At 41.9% G+C, this 12,312-nt stretch overlaps 1 protein-coding gene and 1 pseudogene across 2 annotated transcripts in view; one reads left to right on the top strand and one right to left on the bottom strand.

Moving 5' to 3' along the window:
- Nucleotides 1-12,312, top strand: part of PABIR2 (PABIR family member 2) — a 200,508-nt gene that overhangs the window by 86,720 nt on the left and 101,476 nt on the right. The gene's annotated exons all lie outside the window — the stretch shown is intronic.
- On the bottom strand, nucleotides 2,757-3,385 carry LOC106981551 (60S ribosomal protein L32-like; annotated as a pseudogene).

Here is a 12,312-nt window from a genome sequence, read left to right as displayed (position 1 = left end):
TATGTTTAAGCATGAGAATCATTCATGAGAGGCTCACAGGAACCAACACCATATGAGGGAACAGCAGATTCACATCTCTCAGTTTAAGTTAACTCCAAGGCAAAGCAAAGTGGAATGGTGGATAGAATTACCCACACAATTTCAACTGTGTGCCCACTCTCTCCCTCCCTCGCTCCCTCTTTCTCTACCCTCTCTCTCAAAGTTTTGGAATATGGATGGATTCATATAAGAATGGTTTGCTTACACTGTACCTCTCCATACCTATGTGCCCAGATAGGAGAGGCCACAAGAAGGCAAGTTTCACCACTTACTGATTGTATGACGTCAGCCAAGTGAACCCCACAGAGCATCCAGTCCCTCATCCATAAAATGAGAATAATAATTGCATCTTCCTGACAGGATCGTTCTGCCAATCAAATGCAATGCTCACAGAATGCTTCACCTAGTGCCTAGTAACATAAAAGCCTTAATAATGGTTAACGTGTGTGTGTGTGTGTGTGTGTGTGTGTGTGTGTGTGTGTGTAATTGTTTTTATTTTTCAACTTTATTGAGGTATAACTGACAAGTACAATTGTAAGATATTTAAAGTATACATCACAGTCATTTGATATTTTTTTAACGTTTACTTATTTTTGAGAGAGATTCAGGGGTGGGGGAGAGACAGAGAGAGAGGGAGACAGAGAATCCAAAGCAGGCTCCAGGCTCCGGGCTGTCAGCACAGAGCCCGATGTGGGGCTCGAATTCGTGAACCATGAGATCATGACCCAAGTTAAAGTTGGACGCTCAGCTGACTGAGCCCCCCAGGGGCCCCATCAGCCATTTGATATACAGTGTGAAAGGGATTCTCATCACCTGGTTAGTTAACACATCCATCACCTCAGGTATTTATCTCTTTTTTTTTTTTTTTGTAGAACATTTACATTCTACTCTCTTTGCAAATTTCAATGATATGATACAGTGTTACCAACTATAGTCACGATGTTTTACATCACCTCCTCAGACCTTGCTCATCTGATAGCTGGAAGCTGGTATCCTTTTACCAACCTCTCTCTGTTTCCCCTACCCGCCCCCCCAGCTCCTGGCAACCACTTTTCTACTCTCTGTTTCTAAGACTTTGACTTCCTTTTAAAGTATTCCACATATAGGTGATACCATACAGAATCTGTCTTTATTTGGCTCATTTCACTTAGTATAATGCCCTCAAGGTCCATCCGTGTTGTCACAAATGGCAGGATTTTTGCCTTTCTCAGGGACAAATAATATTCCAGTGTGTGTGTGTGTGTGTGTGTGTGTGTGTGTGTGTGTATCACATTAAAATGTGATGGGATTGCTGGGTCATATGGTAGTACTATTTATAATTTTTTGAGGAAGCTGCATACTGTTTTCCAGAGTGGCCGTGCCAATTTACATTCCTATCCACAGTGCACAAAGTTCCCTTTGCTTCACATCCTTGCCAACACTTGTTATCCCTTAACTTTTTTTAAATTAACATTTCTTTTTTATGCTTATTTATTTGTTTTTGAGAGAGAGAGAGAGCAAGCAAGTATGTGCACGTGCACGTGCAAGCAGAGGAGAGGCAGAGAGAGAGGGAGAGAGGGAAATCCCAAGCAGGCTCTGCAGTGTCAGGGCAGAGCCCAATGCGGGGCTCCATCTCATGATCTGTGAGATCATGACCTGAGTCGAAATCAAGAGTCAGACACTTAACCAACTGAACCACCCAGGCGCCCCTCATCTTTTTGAGGATAGCTATTGTAACAGGTGTGAGGTGATATCTGATTATGGTTTTGACTTGCATTTTCCTGACGGTTAGTGATGTTGAGCACCTTTTCATGTACCTATTGGGCCATTTGTATGTCTTCTTTGGGAAAATGTCTATTTAGTTGCTCTGCCTGTTTTTAAATGCAGATTGGTTTTTTGCTATAGAGCCGTGAGAGTTCTGTTTATATATTGGTTATTAACCCTTTATCAGATATGATTTGCAAACATTTTCTCTCATTCGGTAGGTTTATTTTCATTTTGTTGATGGATTCCTTTGCTGTGCGAAAGCTTTTTAGTTTGGTGAAGTCCCACTTATTTGTTTTTGCTTTTATTGCCTTTGCTTTTGGTGTCAAATCTAAAAAAATTATTGCCAAGACTGATGTCAAGGAACTTTTTCTGTTTTCTTCTAGGAGTTTTAGGGTTTCAGGTCTTATGTTCAAGTCTTTAATTTATTTTGAGTTGATTTTTGTGTATAGTGTAAGGGTCCAGTTTCATTATTTTGCATATGGCTGTCCGGTTTTCTCAACACCATTTATTTTTTTATTTTCATTTTTTCTTTAATCTTTATTTTTGAGAGAAAGAGAGAGAGACAGAGATCAGGGAAAGGACAGAGAGAGAGAGAGAGAGTGGGGAAAGGACAGAGAAAGAGGGAGACACAGAATCGGAAGCAGGCTCTGGGCTCTAAGCTGTCAGGACAAAGCCCAATGTGGGGCTCAAACTCACAAAGCGTGAGATCATGACCTGAGCTGAAGTCCACCGCTTAACCGACTGAGCCACCCAGGCGCCCCTCTCAACACCATTTATTGAAGAGACTATCCTTTCCCCACTGTGTATTCTTGACCCCTCTGTCATAGATTGATTGATCATATATGTATGAGTTTATTACTGGGCTCTCTATTCTGTTTCATTGATCTGTATGTGTTTTAATGTAAATACCATACTGGGTTTCTTTTTGTAGTTTTATTAACACAAATGCAATGTGCACATAAGCTGTCTGTCTAGTAATTTTCTCCACTGTGCAGCCTGGCATTGGGATTGGTGACTCTGATGGCCAGCTGGGCTGCCCTTTACACAGTGGCTTTGGAGGACACATTGTGAGCAGTCTCTGCACAGTAAGATTTGTTGCACATCAGCAGCATTTCAAGCTCCTTGACGTTGTGGGCTAGGAATTTCTGGAAGCCACTGAGCAGCATGTGCCTTGTTTTCTTGTTGCTCTCATAACCAAATGTTGGGCATCAGGATCTGGCCCTTGAGTCTTCTGTGCACTCTATTGTCAATGCCTCTGGGTTTCTGCCACTTGGCGTTTAATTTTGACTGGTGCGAAATGAACTTCTTGGTTCTCTTTTTAATGATTTTGGGCTTCACCAGAAGTCTGAGGGCAGACATCTCTGCAGGCAGTGCAGTGCCAAGGTCATACTGTCTTGATAACTATAGCTCTGTAACATAGCTTAGAATCAGGAAGTGTAATGCCTCCAACTTTATTCTTTTTTCTCAAACTTGCTTTGGCTCTTCTGGGTCTTTTGTGGCTCCAGATAAATTTTAAGATTGTTTTATTTTATTTATGTGAAAAATGCTGGTAGAATTTTGATAGGGATTGCATTGAATCTGGAGATTGCTTTGTGTGGCATGGACATTTTAACAGTATTAATTCTTCTCATCTATGAGCACAGAGTATCTTTTTTATTTATTTGTGTCATCTTCAGTTTCTTTCATCAGTGTCATAATTTTCAGTTTACAGATCTTTCACCTCCTTGGTTAAATTTATTCCTAGGTATTTTATTCTTTTTGATGCAATTGCAAGCAGGATTATTTTCTCGATTTCTCTTTCTGTTCATTTTTAGCATATAGAACTGCAACTGATTTTTGTATATTGATTTTGTATCCTGAAAGTTTATTGAACTTGTTTATTAGTTCTGACAGCTTCTTTGGTAGAATCTTTGCATTTTCCATGTATAATATCATGTCTTCTGCAAATAGAAAAAGTCTTTCTCTTTTCCAATTTGGATGTCTTTTATTTCTTTTTCTTGTCTAATTGCTGTGGTTAGGACTTCCAGTACAATGTTGAATAAAAGTGGTGAGAGTGGGCATCTTTGTCTTGTTCCTGATCTTAGAGGAAAAGTTTTTAGCTTTCCACATTGAATATGATACTGGTGGTAGGTTTGTCATATGTAGCCTTTATTATGTTGAGGTATATTCCCTCTCTACCTGTTTTTTTGAGTGTCTTGTTTTATCATGGATGGATGTTAAATTTTGTCAAATGCGTTTTCTGCATCTATTGAGATAATCATATGATTTTTATCCTTCATTTTATTAATGTGGTGTATCTCATTGATTTATTTGTGGATATTGAAACATCCTTGCATCCCTGGAATAAGCCCCAGTTGATCATGGTATATTATCCTCTTAATGTACGGTTGAATTCAGTTTGATGATATTTTGTTGAGGATTTTTACATTTATGTTCATGAGGAATATTGGCTTATTTTTTTTCCTCTAGTGTCTTTGTCTGGTTTTGGTATCAGGGTAATGCTGACCTCGTAAAATGAGTCTAGCTAGAAGTGTTCCTTCCTCTTCCATTTTTTGGAAGAGTTTGAGAAGGATTGTTATTAATTCTTTAAGCTTTTTATAGAATTCACCCCTGACACCATCTGGTCCTGGAGTTTTCTTTGTTGTGAGGTTTTTGATTATGGATTCCTTACTAGTAATCCATCTGTCTAGATTGTCTATTTCTTTATGATTCAGTCTTTGTAGGCTGTATATTTCTAGGAATTTATTCATTTCTTCTAGGTTGCCCAATTTATTGTCTCATAGTTACCCATTGTAGTCTTTTATGATCCTTTGCATTTCTGTGGTATCATTTCTAATGTTTCTTGTTTCATTTATGTTTATATATTTGAGTCCTCTCTCCTTTTTTCTTGGTAAGTCTAGCTAAAGGTTTGTCTGTTTTATTTATCTTTTTAAAAAGCTGCTCTTAATTTCACAGATCTTTTCTATTGTCTTTTTAGTCTTTATTTCATTTATTTCTGCTCTGATCTTTGTTATTTCCTTCCTTCTACTGATTTTGCACTTAGTTTGTTGTTTTTTCTTCCAGTTCCTTGAGGTGTAAAGTTAGGTTGTCTATTTGAGCTTTTTCTTCTTCCTTAATGTAGGAATAAATCACTACGAATCCCACTAGAACTGCTTTTGCTGCATCCCATAATATACTACTGTTAACTCTTCTAGCAAGTGGTTTAGATGTGGTGTATCGGATGAGAGACATGCCTTACGTGTTGAGGAATTTCAGGGGAGGGAGACATAACTGGATGTGTGTTGGCAGGGATGAGTCAAGGGTGAAGTGATTTTGAACTTGATGAGGAATAGGTGACATTGGAGAATTGGAGGGGAGGGAAGGAGTGAAGGTGGAACACAGAGAAAGCCAAGGTATAGACATGTGGGGATGCTCAAGAGACCAAATGTAAATGGGGGTGGGTGAGGAATCCTGTGTAGCAGAACATTAGGAGTTACTAGGGAAGTGGAGCCATAGGACTAACAGCCTTGAATGCCAGGCTATGATTCTGGAGGAATTGTTTGAGATTTTTCAGGCAAGGGTGATAGGATGATATTTTCTAAATGTGGCTTATCTGTCCAAGTCTAGCTCACAGCCACTTCCTATTGGAAGCCTTACTAGACCACTTCCCCCTCCTGAATTTCACTGTTCCTTTTCCAAATTCTGTTGACACTGATTGCTCTTCCCCTGCAGTAATTTTGACTTTAACCTTCTACTGTCTCCTCTTGGGAACTAACTATGTTTTGTGTATGTGTGTTGTGTAGGGAGAGGATATCTTTTCTCTGAAGATATAGCCTTGCCTTTCACTTCCTCTTTCCAATATAAAGCTTAGCACATTGTGGACTCTGAAGGAATAGTTTGAATTAACTCAGTGATTGATTATGGACATGCCTAATTGGAGTAGGGAAAACAAAAATGTCCCACAGGCAGGATGTGTACTGGCTCTGTGAGGAAAGTAGTAAAATTTTAAAAAGGTGGACAGGATTCACTGTCATAGACTCACTCCTGAAGCCCCAGAGTCAAGTTTTTTAGACATTTTTCAAAATATCTTTGCCTAAGTTACTTGGGACCTTCCAAGCCAAACCTTCCAAGGCTGGCTAGCTGGCTGGCTGGATTAACTGGTGTAATGGCTTCAGAGAATGGAGGGCTGACCAGGAAGAGATGCCCCAAGTGCAGCCCTATGTGGGAAACCAGCTTCCTCACAGCCCAGAGAAGGAAGAGAAAGGGCCTCTGTCTTTAATCGCAGCTATTCAAGAAACCAGCTCTGCTGAGAGCAGCAGACGCTGGGAGACAAAAAAAATACATAGTCTTTGCAAAGGAAACTTTTTTCCAACCTGAGGTCAAGCCCAAGAGTCAAACTGTAAAGGGGCTGGGAGGGAGAGCCTGGGTATGAAATGACCAAGAGAGCCTGTTACAAGCCTGTTTCCAAAGAACCACATCTCTATGCCTGTCACAGTCCCTCTTCCCAAACACCCATCAAATGAAATAACCCATCTGTACAAATCTTCATTTGTTCAGCGTGGAAGCCTGATGCTTTTCTAATAGAAATCTGTAAGTTAACCTGGTTTGCAAAGGCCTCTAAACACATCAACAGAAGAAATTATTTGAAATTGATTCTGGTCAGGACTTGTCTCCTTCCTTGTGTTCACAATGACATTGTTATTGGCAGTTTAGAGCCTTGATACCTGCTGCCCTCCCTGGGCCCCCGCGCCGCTTTCTGGATTCCCAGCTGGAACTGTTCCTGGGGCTCCAAAATGACCCTTTCCTGAGCCTCCACCAATCAGAGTCCCATCCCTCAGCCCACCCATCTCGTCCAGATGTTGAGGAGAAAGCATTCTGATTTAACTAATGCACACTAAGGTGTAAGTGAGGTCATATACAAACTAGCCCAGGTGTGTTTGCATTTCCAGAAGAGCCATCATAAGGAACAGAATTCTAAACAGTCAAATTTCCAGTGTTATTTTGGGGCGTTGTGTGATGAGACGAGTCTTATTGGGCCAACTCAAATATACCACATGGGTAACCGCCTCAGCCACGTCTGATGCCATTCCCTGCTCTTGGAATGTTCTGGCCTCTTCTGTCTCTCTCTGTCTCTAAGTTCTGTTTTTCCTTCAGGGCTCAGCTCAAGCCTTGCCCATGAAGCCTGCCCAGAGAGCACCTGGCTTGAATTTCTGCCCCACTCGGAAGTCCTTGCTTCTCACTTGTTCCATCTGGGTTAGTTTGGTTTCCTCGAGCAGATCCTGAGCTCTGTGAGAACAGGAATCATGTTTTAAACTTCTTGTCTGTCTTCCATAGCCCTTGGCATGATGCTGGGCTCAGAAGAAGTGTACAAGAAATTTTTGTAACAGTCATTGCTTTCCCACATATTATCCAATTTGAGTCACAGCTACCCCATAAGGTAGGGTGTCATTATGCCTCTTTTACAGAGGAACTTGCTGGGGGGGGGACACTGCTGAAAAGAAAAAAGTTAATTTAAAATTCCATCTCTTTTCTATTTCTGGAAGTTCTCAATTTATCAGCCAATATGATATTTTTGAGTTTGACCTCTGTGACCAGCACTGTGCAATTGGAAACGTAAAAGAGGCATAGATAGGGGCATCTGGGTGGCTCAGTTAATTAAGTATCCGACTCTTGGTTTCAGCTTAGGTCATGGTGTCACAGTTCATGAGTTCAAGCCCTGCATCAGGCTCTGTGCTGACAGCACAGAGCCTTCTTGGGGTTCCCTCTCTCTCTCTCTCTCTCTCTCCCCCCACCCCCATTCATTCTCTCTCAAAATGAATAAATTTTTAAAAACTTTTTAAAAAGTGGCATAGACCTGGCACCCTGCCTTCAAGTCAGTTGTGGAGTAGTGCCCCCAAACCTGACTAATCATCGCGAACACCTCAGGAGCTTGTTCACACACAGACTCCCAGGCCATTCCCAGAGATTCTGATTTAGTAGGTCTGGGATAGGCCTCAGGTCTGTTCTCAAAACCGCTTGAAGCCTCCTGATAATCAGCCATGTTTGAAAGCCATTGCTGCCCTGAGGCATATATTTTTCGTGCTTGATAAGCCCGTGAAGATGATTGAGTCAGGTGTTCCCTGAAAAGCGAGGCACACACTACTGACGGGACTGAGGCACACAAACTTTATTTTTATTGTTACATATTTATCTTAATGTATATTAGAAAAATATATAGCCATTCCATAAAATCATGACTTCACAGATGTGATCATTTCCTTTTATGAAAAATGTACATGATTCTGACACATGCTACAGCATGGATGAACCTTGAAGACACTATGCTAAATGAAATAAGCCAGAGACAAAATAAACAGTTGCTCTATGATTCCACTTATGTGAGGTACCTAGAATACTCTCAGAGAGACAGAAAGTAGAATAGTGGTTGCTAGGGACTAGGGAAAGAGGAAATGGTGAATTATTGTTTAACGTGTATGGACTTCCAGTTTTGCAATATTTGGGAGAGAGTTCTGGAGACGGATGGTGGTGATGATTGCACAATAGTGTGAATGTACTTAATGTCACTTAACTGGACACTTAAAAATTATTAAAACGGTAAAGTTTATGTTATATATGTTTTACCACAATGAAAAATGTATTTCTTTTTTTTTTTTTTAATTTTTTTAATGTTTATTTTTGAGAGAGAGAGAGAGAGAGAAACAGAGCGTGAACAGGGGAGGAGCAGAGAGACAGGGAGACACAGAATCAGAAGCAGGCTCCAGGCTCCAAGCACAGAGCCTGACACGGGTCTCGGACTCACAAACCACAAGATCGTGACCTGGGCTGAAGTCGGATGCTCAACCGAATGAGCCACCCAGGCTCCCCAGAAAAATGTACTTCAATCAAAAAGAAAGATAGGAAACTTTTACTTAAATAAAAGTAGAGATTGATTGCAGGTACAACAAATGTGAAGGTGCTGTGCAAACAACCTGTACCTGAGAAACAGTGTTGTGGTTTCACTCTCTAATTTTGCTTAGGAGAACACCAACACCCAAAGAAGGGGAGTGACTGCCCAATGTCCAATGTCGCATATTGAGTCAAAAGCAAGGCCGGGACTAGCACCCAGGTTTCCTGACTCTTTCAATATTTTTTCCTTTATATCATCTGAGTATTTGCTAAAATATCATGGTGGAGGCAACAGGCACAGAGGGTAGTGCATATATGCTAGATAAGTCAGGGAGAGCTTGCTGGAGGAAGCGGACCTTGTCAGAGGCCCTCAGAGATACGAAGATGTGTAACTTCGGGGCGATAGAAGGTGGGCAGAAAAACAAACACGGGCCCGGAAGCAGGAGTGAATGTGGTTTGTGGTCCATACCGATACGAGGAGGATGGAGCCCTGGCCGGAGCTATGGGTTCGTTCTGAAATAACGTAAGGTTCCTGAATGATAGGTCAATTTAGATTCGATACAATGAGCAATAGGGCAACCCTTCTGGAATTTTGGGCAGAGCTGTGGCAGTGGCAACAGAGGGGCGTAGGCAACTCAGAGGCTGATTTAAAGGCAAGTCATGAAGCAGAACAACCAGAACTTAGTCATCTGTGAAAGGGCAGATGAAGGAAAGAGAGAAATCTAGGATGAGCCCAAGGTTTCGAGGCCTGGCTGTTTGAGTCATCGTATGTAGTGCCCTCACCAGAAATGAAAAAAAAAGTAGGAAAAGGAGATGCTTCGGAGCAAAGGTGAAACATTTGGTTTGGGGCGTAGGGAGTGGGACGTAATGGTGCAACATCTGAGTGGAGATGGTCTCCAAGTAGCTTGAAATTTAAGATATGAGATTGGGGTGAGGTTAGAGGTGATTGGACTCTTTTTAATTCTGGATACTTTACACAAGGATGATCTTCCAGTGACATATTCACTTTTATTTATCATTAATTTAAAAGACATATTGTTTTCATAAAGAAATTGTGGTGTAAGACTTTGAACGCAAGGGAACAGCAACTTAAGTGCCTTCAAAGCCAGGAAACATCAAGGAGAGGGTGGGAATGGCCCAAGTGAGTAATTATGTTTTCTCTTCTGGAAAGAAAAGAGAGGAAAACCATGGTGTAATTTCCAGTTGTCCTTTCTTGGAGCTCTAACGCATAGAAGGATTTATTTAGTGTCCTTGTCACCCAACGCAACCTTTCAAAGAACTGCTGGAGGAGTATTTAGTAATGAACCTTTGGGAACACCTTGTATGGAATCCAGCTCCTCTGCAATTAATGCAGTGTGGCAGCTGCCTGAATGATTCATAATCACAGCATCACACAGCACCACATAATTTGACAAAGTGGGAACGGGAGGATTGACACTCTTTGCCGTGTTGTCTGTTACAGACTTGCTCAGCGTCTGAAAGGCTATACCCCCTTAAGCATGACTGACAAAACACTTGGATTTGCTATAAAAAAAAAAAAACAACACTAAACTAAAAAATCTCATCTCTGATTTCTGTGAGTCAAATGAGTGGAAAATGTCCGAGTTGGGGAAGAACGGCAGGTTTAGCAGATGTTCTCGTGCACTCTTAGAGCAAGAGGGAAAGTGGTCCGCTCTGGCCACATTTACAGAGAGGACCGGGGGGAGCCCTTTCTTCTAAACTTGTTTCCTGGAGTCAGGGCTGGCCATTAGGAAACAAGAGAAGTTTCTGCTTGGCCCCTTCACTTCTCTTGCTGTCTTCTGTTTCTCTCCTCACAACTACTTTCAGTAGTCCACAGGCTTACCTCCAAGTGCCCAGAGCTATCACACAGCCCCACTGTGAGGCCTCTCTAAAACTAATAATAACTACTGTGTATTGAGAATTGACAGTGTGCCCAACAGGCACTATGCTAGGTGCTTTATATATGCATTATCTCATTTAGTCCTCAAACAGAATTATGAGGTAAGTAGCCATTATTCCCCTCATTGTACAGATCAGGAAAGTGAAACTGGATGAAGTTAAATAAATTCCACTAAGGCACAAGCCCAAGTCCAGCACTCGTTCCACTACATCACACTTTGTCCAAGAGTGAGAGGAGGAAAGGGGGCATAACCTAGCCAGCTAAAGCAGCTACATTAACTCTAGCAACCAGTAGACTCTCACATCATATATTGAGCAATGAACTTCCCAGAAGACTTTAAATCTACCCCCTAAGACAGACTCCACTGATGGTCTAAAAGAAACTAGAGAGACCTTTTCTACCTTTGACAGGGGTAAAGGGAGAGTTTTCATTTGACAAGAAGTTTATGGTCACTCTTCAGATGATTTCAGATGAGAAAAGCATAACACACATTTTCCTTAGGCTTTGCAAATGACTTTGGATTTGCACTTTGTTTCTATCTAGCTATGCCCATGACTGATCTGTGACAGAATCTTAATGCTAATATTCCTTCCATGATCTCTTTCTGTTGCTACTTCACTCTTAGAGTGGCATAAAATTAGAGGGGCACTGGGAAATCTTTATGATTTGCACTTATCTCCCTATTACATCGTAAGTCCTCTGGAAGAGCAGGCTCTCATTTCTTCTTGAATTATTGCCCAATTTGTTATTGGGATTAGTTCATCCCATTGGCTTCTAAGATGAAGACTAAAAACCAGGATTCTTGGTCATGCTGAAGAAGAAAAAGGGCAAGGGCCAAGCTGCAATTGGGGTCCTGGAAGGGGCAATTGGTCCAGCAGCAGGCAGGGCTCATACTGAGTGCTTCTCATTCTCTCACCTAGTCCTCCCTGTGCCAAACGAGACGGCTGGCTGAGGTGAAGGGAGATGTTGAACCAGAGAAAAGGATTTTTCTTTGTTTATTTAATATTCAATAAAAAGTAAACCACCTTTGTATACCCTGGGTTTGGCATCGTACCCTGCAAGAGGTACTCTTGGCCACCAACTTTCCTATCTTCAAACCATAGGAAGACAGGGCTGGAAAGGAACTCCTCACGCATCTAGTTCTACCCTGAGTTGCACAGATGGGGGACAGAGAGGCTCAGAGAAAGAGACGGATGTGCTCAAGGTCATGCAGTGAGTTAGTTGTGGGCCAGGACCCAGATGTCCTGATTCTTGGATGAGCATTCTTCCACTTCACCACATTGTAACCTCATCAACAGCAGACCTCCGATTAAGGACCTCTCGGCTCACATCCATTTCAGGTTCCAAAGTATTCTCCTAGCTGGCTTTTGGGACTTGCTTGGTAATTCAAGACCGTTTGGATAGTGCCTAAGTGTCATCCTGGATTGTTCTTCCCAGATCAGCTGCAATCCAGGCCAGGATGGAATGCTGCCACCAAATCAGTCCTCTCTGGCCTCTGCATTATGAGTAAAGGAAAATGAATGTCTCCGTCTTGTGTCTGGGGCTTCCAGATTGCTGAACAGATGTCTGTCTCAAAATGACTCCTTAGCTACCAGGCAGGGAAAAAGACCGGCTACAAGCCCTGATAAGGGACACCAGCCTTTAGAGTGCAAGAGAGCTGCCGTCGTCTACCTCCCTCTTCCCCACAGGACCAAATGTACAACATGTTGAATTTTCCTTGTCAAAGAGGATGTGTACAGACTCCCCTGACTTGAAGCAGCCTG

The sequence above is a fragment of the Acinonyx jubatus genome, chromosome X (genome assembly GCF_027475565.1).
Source record: "Acinonyx jubatus isolate Ajub_Pintada_27869175 chromosome X, VMU_Ajub_asm_v1.0, whole genome shotgun sequence".
Taxonomy (NCBI): Eukaryota; Metazoa; Chordata; class Mammalia; order Carnivora; family Felidae; genus Acinonyx; species Acinonyx jubatus.
Note: the sequence above shows the minus strand (reverse complement) of the source record. Positions and strands in the feature narration are given on the sequence as shown.